The sequence below is a fragment of the Ovis canadensis genome, chromosome 19, assembly GCF_042477335.2.
Source record: "Ovis canadensis isolate MfBH-ARS-UI-01 breed Bighorn chromosome 19, ARS-UI_OviCan_v2, whole genome shotgun sequence".
In the NCBI taxonomy this organism is placed as follows: domain Eukaryota; kingdom Metazoa; phylum Chordata; class Mammalia; order Artiodactyla; family Bovidae; genus Ovis; species Ovis canadensis.
The window spans coordinates 21,235,329-21,246,526 of NC_091263.1; positions in this window are offsets into that span (position 1 = coordinate 21,235,329).

Sequence of the window (11,198 nt, forward strand, 5' to 3'; positions counted from 1 at the left end):
TTTTGATAAAGGTTGGTCAGCCAGAACAATAATTTTCCCTTGAAGTGTTTCTTCTTAAATTGCTAGCCTGCGTCACCCTTAAAGTACAGAGTTACATTTTTATGGAGCAAAGGTTCAGTGGGTTCCAGCAAAGAAAGAACTTATTAACTCAAAGTCTAATGTTGCTAATGCTAAGGCTACTGCTTGTTTTTTCTATATCCTAACTATATGCACTCCCAGGAACACAATGGATAAGGGATGTGGGAACTTGGTAGCAAGCATTGGCTCAGCAATGTTGTAAGAGTCTGGATAAACCTGCCAAGTAAGCTAGAATGCTAACAGGGGGTTTGAATTGAAATACTCCTTTCATGCCCAGGAGATTTATTAACTAGAGCTCTAAGCTGATTTTCTTTAGAGAAAGGTGATCAGGGATAGCCCCCCGCTGGTATCAGAGGAGTTAGTGAAAGGCATAAAATAGTAAGACAGACAGACTCTGGTTTGGGGGTAGATGCTCAAGCAGGTCCAGGGGGTCCCTCGAGTCCTGATTTGCCTTGCCTGTCAGGTCTCTTCCTCATGACCTTTGCCATGGGTGGGATCAGCCCAGGGAGTCCCTCAAGTCCTGAAGCCTTGCTTATCAGGTCTCCTTCACATGACCTTGTCATGGGTGGGATCTCCCATGCTGGCTCCCGGCAGCCCTTTCCTCCTCCTTGAGAATTCCAGACCCCTCTCTTCTTGGGGACCCCCAGACTTCTTATCAACCTGCCTAGGAATTGACTTTCTCAAGGGAAATGCCCAGAATCCTGAAACAAATGGGGACACTGATGGCCAGAGCAGCCAGGCTTTGAGGTGGCTCTGTGACTGCGGGAGAGGGCGTGGGAGTGCCCACTGTATCCCTAGGGGTCCGGGCTGTAAAGCTTATGCTCCAGCCCTCCAAGGGCCACACGGTTCAGGAAAAAAATGGACTAAGAAAGCACATGTATGGGCACAAGCAAGAAAGTTGAGCACCAGGTAGAGAAAAGGTCTCTGCTAAAGACTTAATCATGCCAGCACCACAAACAGGCTTTGGGTTTGAATTTTTACTTCCAGGAGTCACAAGCAAAAAGTTAACATAAAAATCGGAACTTGGGCCAGTAATGCCAGTAACTGACAGAAACAAAAATCAGCGACATCTGCAGAAATCTCTCTGGATCCAGGCTGCAAGGCTTCCCGTAAATATGCACTTCCTGTAAGTATTCTCCATTGAGTATGTACTTTTAAAATTATAATCACAAAATAGTTGATTATGAGTGCAGGTCAGTAGATTTTTTTTTTTTAAACAGAAGAATTACATGCCCAAGGTTCCAGATATTTATTTAAGCAAAATGAGAGATGCTTTGAAAGGTACTTTTAGGAAGAAGTGTACACGGCCTGGGCAATGGTTCCTGGATTAAGTCTCCAAATTTCCAGGGGCTCCACCACTCTCCTGGAGGCTCACTCAGTGACAGGTATGAAGACAAATGAGCACAGAGACCTCACATTCACCAGCCTGGGGCTTCTTCACAAAATGAGCAGGAAATGACTCAAATGTCAAAAGAAAAAAACAAAGGTCATACAAGGAAGATTAAACCATCAAGAAGGAGACTTGTAAACAAACCTATTTGAACATCTAGATATGAACTTAAATTATGTCATTGGACAGATTAAAGAGTAGATTTGACAAGAGCTGCAGAGGGAGTTAACAGTGGAAAATAGATATGAAGATATTAACAGAAAGTAGCAAAGAAAATATCTGAGAATTTAAGAGGTAAGTCGAGGATAGGATAAAAGTCAATATACATCTGATTGGAGTTCCAGAAGAAAGAAGAGGGAGAGGCGATTTTTGAAAAAAATAATGTCTGAAATTTGTCCAGAGTTAATTGTGTACAATCAATTTTGTTATTCTCCCAAATATATTCCCATTAAAATTTTTCTCCATTAAAATTTTATTACATAGACCTTATAACTTTATGACTGCTTGTAAAATAAGTTGATGATGAACTTTTTTCTCTTTTGGAAATAAACTATATAAGAGAGCTATAAGTGTAAGCTACTAATTTACTGAAGGTCTGATGGATCTGAGTACGGGAGCAAGTTGTGTCTCCTTTGGTTTGGATGGGAGGTGTAGCGCTGTGGGAAGACTTGGGTTTTGGATTCTGCTTCATTGCCTTCAGTTCAGTTCAGTCGCTCAGTCGTGTCCGACTCTTTGCAACTCCATCAATCACAGCATGCCAGGCCTCCCTGTCCATCACCAACTCCCGGAGTTCACTCAAATTGCCTTAGTGTCCATTTAGTCAGGTCAGCCAAGTCTTTTTTGAAGTGCATTTTCCTCATTGATTGGGAATAATATCCATGCAGCTCAAGGATTACTGTGAAGGTCAGTGAGGCAGCCCACTCCAGCACTCTTGCCTGGAAAATCCCATCGACCGCGGAGCCTGGTAGGCTACTGTCCTTGGGGTCGCACAGAGTTGGACACGACTGAGCAACTTCACTTCACTTCACTTCAGTGAGAAACAGGAAATAATAACTTTAAAGGAGGAGAACATAATACTAGTAGCTGCTTGTGCAGAGACAATGATATATATTTACTAAATTATTAAAAAAATTTTTTCTGAGATGTACAGTTAAACTACATTTCGCAGCCTCCCCTGCAGCTAGGTGATTGAATTCTGGCCCGTTGACATAGGGAAGAAAAAAACACCTCTTTGGAGGAGGAAATGGCAACCCACTCCAGTATTCTTGCCTGGGAAATCCCATGGACAGAGGAGCCTGGTGGGCTACAGTTCTTGGGGTCGCAAAAAGTCAGACATGACTGAGTGACTAAACCTACCTACCTTTTGATGTTAAGACTACTTGCCCTTTGTCGAAAAACTTCTGTATAACCTGGCTCCTCCCCTCACCTCTTTGGAGCAATTCTCTCAGGGTCACTTGAGATGCTGTCTCCCTGGCTTAAAGTCCTTAAAATTCCCACCAAATAAAACATATCTCCCAACTTCTTAAAAAAAACAAAAAAAGAAAACCTTGCTGGGGTTACATTCGGTTTGAGTCTCCACTCATTTCCCGTGTGCTGTTTGGATATCAATTTCCAGAATGACCTGGAAGTCATACTTTGGCTCTTAAAGCCTGGATTCTGGGACTTTCCTGGTGGTCCAGTGGCTAAAGATTGCACTCCCAATGCAGGGGACCTGAGTTCAATTCCTGGTGGGGAACTAGATGCTGCAAGCCACAACAAAGATGGAAGATCCTGCTTGCCACAATTAAGATCCTGTGCAACCAAAGAAATAAAAAGTTTTAAAATAGAGCCTGGATTCCTACATGACTATGTGGAGAAGTTTCCCCCAACCTTCAGTTCACATTGAACTGTGATAGTTAAAAAAAAAATCTTCTTTATGCCACTGAGATTTAAGTGTTATCATAGCATCTAGCATAATTTTCCTTAAGTTGCTAAAAAGACATTTACGGAGTTAAGATGAGATGGAACTTACAGAAATATCAAAAGATTTTGGAGAATTTATTCACTGGTCCCTACAGCATCTTACTATCTATTTTGGCATCCCTTGTTGGGATATAGAAGCTGTGTTGGAATGTGGGTGGCGGTTTCTCCAGTGGTCATGTATGGATGTGAGAGTTGGACTATAAAGAAAGCTGAGCATTGAAGAATTGATGCTTTTGAACTGTGGTGTTGGAGAAGACTCTTGAGAGTCCCTTGGACTGCAAGGAGATCCAACCAGTTCATCCTAAAGGAGATCAGCCCTGGGTGTTCATTGGAAGGACTGATGTTGAAGCTGAAACTCCAGTCCTTTGGCCACCCGATGTGAAGCGCTGACTCACTGGAAAAGACCCTGATGCTGGGAAAGATTGAGGGCAGGAGGAGAAGAGGATGACAGAGGATGAGATGGTTGGATGGCATCACCGACTCGGTGGACATGGGTTTGGGTGCACTCCGGGAGTTGGTGATGGACAGGGAGGCCTGGCGTGCTGCGGCTCATGGGGTAGCAAAGAGCTGGACACGACTGAGCTACTGAACTGAACTGAACTGTGGCTTGCAAGATCTTGGTTCCCCCGACCAAGGACTGAACCTGGGCCCCCTGCAGTGAAAGCGTAAGTCCTAACCACTGGGCCACCCAGGGAAGTCATTAACGTGTGCTTCTTATGCTAGAGCCTCCTTAAGTTACCTTCCTCAATTCAGAAGCTTCCAATTAGAAGTGTCATTCTATTCTGTTCAGTTCAGTTGCTCAGTCCTTAGATTTTCCCTGTCTGCATGCCAGCTGTCAACTCCAAAACCCTTGTGTAGCTGAAGCTGAAAGAGTGACTTCGACTCCCTTCAAAAAGTAAGGGATGATTGATACTGTGCATAAAATAGAGAGCTAATGAGAACCTACTGTGCAAGGGAACTCTACTCATGCATCAGTAGTCACCTAAATGGGAAGGAAATCCAAAAAAGGGGATCGAACATATAGCTGATTCACTTTCTGTACAGCAGAAACTAACACAACATTGTAAAGCAACTACACTCCAGTAAAAATTAATAATTAAAAAAACCCTCCTGAAACCAAAAACAAAAAACTAAGGGAAAAAAAATCTTTGAATTTTAACATGTTGAGTGCAAATGAGCCCATTGGAAGAATACTTCATCATCGTACTTGTGCTTTGTCAAGTTGGTGTTATTCAACTTGTTGGAAATGGAAATGCTTTTATGCTTTGATGGAAGTGTTATCTGTGATTCTTTATTGTTACTGCTCTTATTTTAAAATAATATTTGGGAAACAGTCCCTTCGTTTCAAATTAAAGTCCATCTGCCCACTTCCTTAGTAGCCACTGCTATTCATTCCTAATGTGCTATTCTAGAATTTCATTTTACATAAGCAAATATATACTTATTCCCCTTCCCGTTTTTCTACACAAAATAGGGATTACTATGCATCTTGGGTTTTTTTCAGTTAACATTATGTCTTGACCATCTTTTACATCAGTTGCTTTTTTTAAGCAACTTTTAAAAAACCTTTATTTTGAAATAATTTTATCAGTAGATTCACAGGAAGTTGCAAACATAGTACAGAAAATTCCTAGGACCACCCAATTTCCCTGAACATATGAACACTTAATTTTAAAGACTGCATATTAAAATGCTGGTGGTAAAGTACTTGTAGCTTACTACTCTGGTACCTTGAGCACTCTGTGTGTGTGCTCAGTCATGTCTGACTCTGTGCAACCTCATGGATCATAGCCACCAGGCTCTTCTGTCCATGGAATGTTCCAGACAAGAATACTGGAGTCGGTTGCCATTTCCCGCTCCAGGGGATCTTCCCAACCCAGAGACTGAACCCGGGTCTCTTGTGTTTCCTGCTTTGGCAGAAGGATTTTATTTTATTTTATTTTTCTACCACTAGTGCCTCCTGGGAAGCCTGAACTTTGTATATATGAATTAATTTAATCCTCAAAATTTATCAGCCCATATACAGATGGGAAAGCTAAGGCACAAAGAGGCTAAAGAACTTACCTAATAGACTGTAGTTGATAAAACCAGGATTTGAACTCAGGCAGGTTGCCTTCAGAGTTTGTGTGTGTTTTTTTGTTGTTGTTGCTTCAAGGGGCAAGTGATCTTAGTTCCCTGAGCAGGGATCAGACCTGTGCCTCCTCCATTGAGAATGTGGAGTCTTAACCCACTGGACCAGCAGAGAAGTCCCCAGAGTTTGTGTCCTTAACTTTAAGGTTATGTCATCTCCTTTCAGTAATGGCTGTTCATAGTGAAGCAAAATCAGTGATTGGAAAGATCAAAACTGTAATCACTCAATAATTATTTCTGCAAATTTGCATAAATATACCATGTTCATGTGTGTGTGTGTGCTGTGTTCAGTCACTTAGTCGTGTCTGACTCTTTGCGGCCCTGTGAACTGTAGCGCGCCAGGCTCCTCTGTCCATGGACTCTTCCAGGCAACAAACCTCGAGTGGTTTGCCACTTCCTACTCCAGGGAATCTTCCCAACCCAGGAATTGAACCCGAGTCTCCTGCATCTCCTGCTTTGGCAGGCAGGTTCTTTACCACTAGCACCACCTGGGAAGCCCTTGTTCATGTATGTATGGGATTTTAGAACATAATACTGTTCTAAAGTTTCCTTTAAAAGTCTTAATATTAAAAAATATGGATTTCCCATAGCCTTTAAACATCTGCATATGTTTAATTATATGACTATTCCATAGTTTATTATAGATGAATACTTAGATTGTTTTCTTTAATTATGATAATTGCCTCAGTAAGTATCCTCACATGTGAATCTCTGTTCACTTATGTAAGCAAATCTAGAGAATAACGTCCTAGAAGAGCAATGATTGGCACAAAGATTTGTGTTTTGTATTGTAATAGACCCTGCCAAGTTAGCCTTCAAAAGGAAGGCTGCAATTTATGGTTCTGACCTCATTATCATTTCCTGATTACTTTTATAACCAATATTTGTGATTCTTTTATAAAGAGAATTAAATAGAACCAATAAATCTGAGAAATGCACAATGTTGTATTTATCAAGAATTCAGGGAATTCCTGGCAGTCCAGTGGTTAGGACTCTGCGCTTCCACTGCTGGGACCCCAGTTCAGTCCCGGGTAGGGGAACTAAGATCCAACAAGCCACATGGTGTGGCCAAAAAAGAAAACAAAAAAGAATTTAGAAGTGTCTCCTTAGAAGTTTTGTTACTCAAAACCACAATTTTGTTAAAAGAACTGTTTACAAGTAGTTGTAATAGTGGTGCTGAACGTTTACATAAGCATACAAAATATGTCTTGTGAGTGACTTGCTTATGAGGATTATTGAAACAAGAAACATTAATAAAAAGAAGTTTAAAACATCACAAGTTGAAACAAAATCCCAGAAGACTCTTGTAAAACGCAAGTTGAAATGGGTTTACCACGCTCGTCAGGAAATTCCCGGTTCCAGTGAACGATGACCCTCCTGTCCACCAGAGGTCACTCTTTGGAAATGAGTTCGCCCCAGGCAGTTGGCAGCCTTAAAAAAAAAAAAAAAGCATTATTGTTCCAGTGGCTCTTTGGTCAAGTGTTGGGAAGGTCACGCTGTTCTTAGGAGCTGAGCCAAGTTTGTGCTGCACAATTGTCCCGTATCTAGGTTTCATCCTGATGTTGTAACTCAAAACAGACTGTAAGTTGGTAGGCTTTACTTTTGACTCTGTCCTGTATCCGCTTAAACACCTGACTGGATTTTGTTGCTTCTGGATTCCTTTCCCTTCCCTGACATTGGGCTCCCACCTGGTCCGTCTTCATTAGATGCCTGATTTCTTCTCCATCTCATTCTGACACTGACATTCCAGCAAAAGCAAAAATACCTGCGTTTTTGTTTTCCAGAAAGACTCTAGGAATATCTTTGCAGAAATACTTCTGGAGGATGGACCTTCCGTGCTTTAGAGAAGTTTCAACAAGGAGGGTGGTACATAGCGAAGGGGGAAAAAATTTTTCGCATTCTAATCTTCCCCCTGGTTTGCTGGTTCATTATCTTTGGAGATTGTGTGATTTCCATTTAGAAGCTGTTTTATCAAGAAGTGAATAAAATTTAAGCTTCAAGACCCTTACTTGTACAAGTGCCTTCTACCTAAGTTTGTTTTCTTAAATTTGTATCCTTTTTTTTTTTTTTGGCCTCACTGCAAGGTTTGTGGGATTTTAGTTTCCCAACTAGGGATCGAACCTGGGTCCTTGGCAGCAAAAGTGTAGCCCCTAACCACTGGACAGCCAGGGAAGTCTATGTATTCTTTTCTTTTTAATTTATTTACTTATTTATTTTTAGTTGTACTGGGTGTTCATTGCTACTCGGGCTTCCTCTAGTTCTGGTGAGCCGGGACTCCTCTTCCTTGTGGTTCAAGGGCTTCTCACTGTGATGACTTCTCTTGGTGCAGAACACAGCCTCTAGGCACACAGCCCTCAGTAGTTGTGGCTTGAGGGCTCAGCAGTTATGGCACATGGGCCTAGATGCTCCGTGGCAGGTGGAATCGTCCTGGACCAGGGATCAAACCCGTGTCCCCTGAATTGCAGGCAGGTTCTTACCCACTACACCACCTGGGAAGTCCCCTGTATTCTTTTTCTTAAAGAGAAATCACCAGGTTCTAAAAGCTAGCCCCTGGGACTTCCCTTACGGTCCAGTGGTCAAGACTTCTTCCAATGCAGGGGTACAAATTCCATCCCTGGTCAGGTAGCTAGGACCTCGCATGCCTGGTGGTGGAAAAAAACCCAAAGCAAAACAGAAGTACTATTGTAACAGATTCAATAAAGACTTTTAAAATGGACCACATCAAAAAAAAAATCTTTAAAAAAATGAGCTTCTGGGCCCTTAAGTGGAGTCAACACCTCCTTTCAAGACTTAACATGTTTGGGTAGAGATTTAAGTTCTGGCTCTACGGGTCTCTGACCAAGTTACTTAATCTCTCCCTGCATCCATTTCTTTGTCTGTAGATAGTGTCAAGTTTCTTGAGAAATCAAATCACATGTCTGATTTGCTTCTCAGTTCCCTGAACACCTTAGGGAACTTCAAGAAGGAAAGAACCTGGGGAGAAAAAGACAAATTGATACTTGGTTTCAATTGCTTGTTCTGCCTGGAGTTGTCCAGGAGACAAAAAAACAAGAATGGTGTTGGGTGAAGCCCTTCTAAGGTTGGAGTACCAACAGGGTGGTCTGTAAGGTGCGGAGAAAAGGGATTCAGGGGCAAATAACCCCAAAATAAAACTGAGATGCCCGGGAAAAGACCTGGACAGAATCCATGTTTCTTCTTCTTTTTTTTTTTAAATGTTTTGGCTTTGCAGCATGCGGGATCTTAGTTCCCTGACCAGGGATTGAGTCCGTGTCCCCGAGATTGGAAGTGCACAGTCTTAACCACTGATCCGCCCTGGGAGTCCACCATGTGTCATTTTGTTCTCTTTCCACTGTGACCCCGATTCCTTGGCCATGAGCCAATGCTCCAGCCCCTGCAGATGGGGCGTGGCCTGTGACTGGCTTGGCCAAGGTAACTGAGCAGTAGGGATGGAGTGCCAGGTCCAAGCCACATACGAATGCCAGCTTAACTGTCCCCTGTACCTTTGCTCTCTTTCAACTATTTCTAGGAGATAACATGAATCTTTTTTTTTTTAAGGAATGTTTATTTTTTTCTTAATTTATTTTTAATTGAGAGACAGCCACAGGATTGTGTTGGCTTCTGCTATACATCCACACATTTGTTTTTAAATAATGTTATTTATTCATTTATTTTTGGCGGTGCTGGGTCTTCGTGGCTGCAGGCTTTTCTCTAGTGGTGAGTGGGGGCTACTCTCTAGTGCAGTACATGCGCTTCTCACTGCGGTGGTGAATCATATTTTAAATATTATATTACATGCTGCTGCTGCTGCTAAGTCGCTTCAGTCGTGTCTGACTCTCAGTGACCCCATAGACTGCAGCCTACCAGGCCCCTCCATCCGTGGGATTTTCCAGGCAAGAGTACTGGAGTGGGTTGCCATTGCCTTCTCCGATTATATTACATATGGTAGCTCAAAGTCATTTACTTTAAGTGCTAATTTTCCATGATATGAATAAACCCCAATAAAGTTATCTGTCTCTCTAGTGGTGGCATATAAGTTGTTGAAGTTTTTTACTAATATGCAAAATAATGGAAGAATGTAGCCTGACGGGCTACTGTCCACAGGGTCACAGAGAGTTGGACACAGCTAAAGTGACTTAGCACGCACACAGACTGTCATCATACTAATTTTTGCAGTTCTTTTTCCAACTCAGTGGGTCTGAACTGATATCCAGTTGATATATTAGTGTTTATTTCCTTGACTTCCAAAGAAGTTGAACCTCCTTCCGTGTGTATATTGGCCTTCTGGGTCCCTGTTTTGTAAATTGCCTGTGCATATCCTCTGGTTTCCTGTTGTTGTTTGCCTTTTTTAAAAAAATAGACTTGCTCCTGTAAGTCTTTATATCATCTTTGTATTTATATTCTATATAGAATATATCTATATAATGAAGATTGTATGTGAAGAAAATAATATATGTCATATATATTATACTTTTTGTATGTCCGGTTGCTTATATGCACTGCAGAGATCTTCTTTCAGTAATTTCTTGACAGCTTTATTGAGAGAGAGTTCACATATCATACAACTATACATTTAAAGTGTATAAATCAATGGGTTTTTGTAGTCAATTGTAGAATATTTCACAAATATTTAGAATATTTTCATGACCTCATAAAGAAACTCCATGCCCGTCAGCTAGCTCTCCGTTCCCCCTGTCCCTCCAGCACTAAGCCACCACTTATTTTGTTTTCTGCCTCTATAAATATGCCAATTTTGAGCATTTCATGTAAATAGAATATATAATATGTGGTTTTTGTGATTGACTTCTTTTGCTAGCATTTTTTTTTTCTCGCTGCACTGTGTGGCTTGTGGGATCCTGGTCCCTGATCAGGGATGGAACCCATGCCCTGGGCCGTGAACGCATGGGGTCCTAACCACTGGACCACCAGGGAATTCCCAGCATAATATTTTCAAGGGTTATCCATGTAGTATGCGTCAAGATTTCGTTCCTTTTCATGGTCAAATAACATTCCAGTGTAAGGATATGCCACAGTTTGTTTACTGATTCATCAGTTGAAGCCATGTTTACCGAGAAATGCAACTGATATGGAAAATTGTTCTGATTTCTGCTCAATCTGCTCTGATTGCTTACCCCCGTCTTCTCCCACACATGATAAGAAAAGTGGTTTTGCCCAAAATGTTGCAAAGGTTTATCCCTGGCTTTGAATTGTACTTTATTGATGAGAATTCTTAGTTCAATGCCCATAATTGACGAGGTACCTCTAGAGACCCTGGGCATCCTATGTGTAGCCTGGGGTTCATAGTGTCCCCATCTCTGAAGCTCATTAGACATGCAGACTTTCATTCCTCCCAGACCTGCCAGAATGAAACTCCTGTCTCAGGAAATCCCCAGTGTGGTGTATGCCCACTGAAGTTATGAAATAACGGTTCTCCGCTATTTCTTTCTTTCTTTTTAATATCGATTTATTTGGCTGCGCCAGATCTTTCTTTTGGTGCCTGGGATCTTCTATCTTCTTGCAGCATGTGGCGTCTAGTTCTCAGGCCAGGGATTGAGCCCAGGCCCCCTGCATTAGGAACACGGAGTCTTAGCCACTGGACCAGGAGGTGAGTCCCTCTACACCACTGTTTCTCACCCTGCGT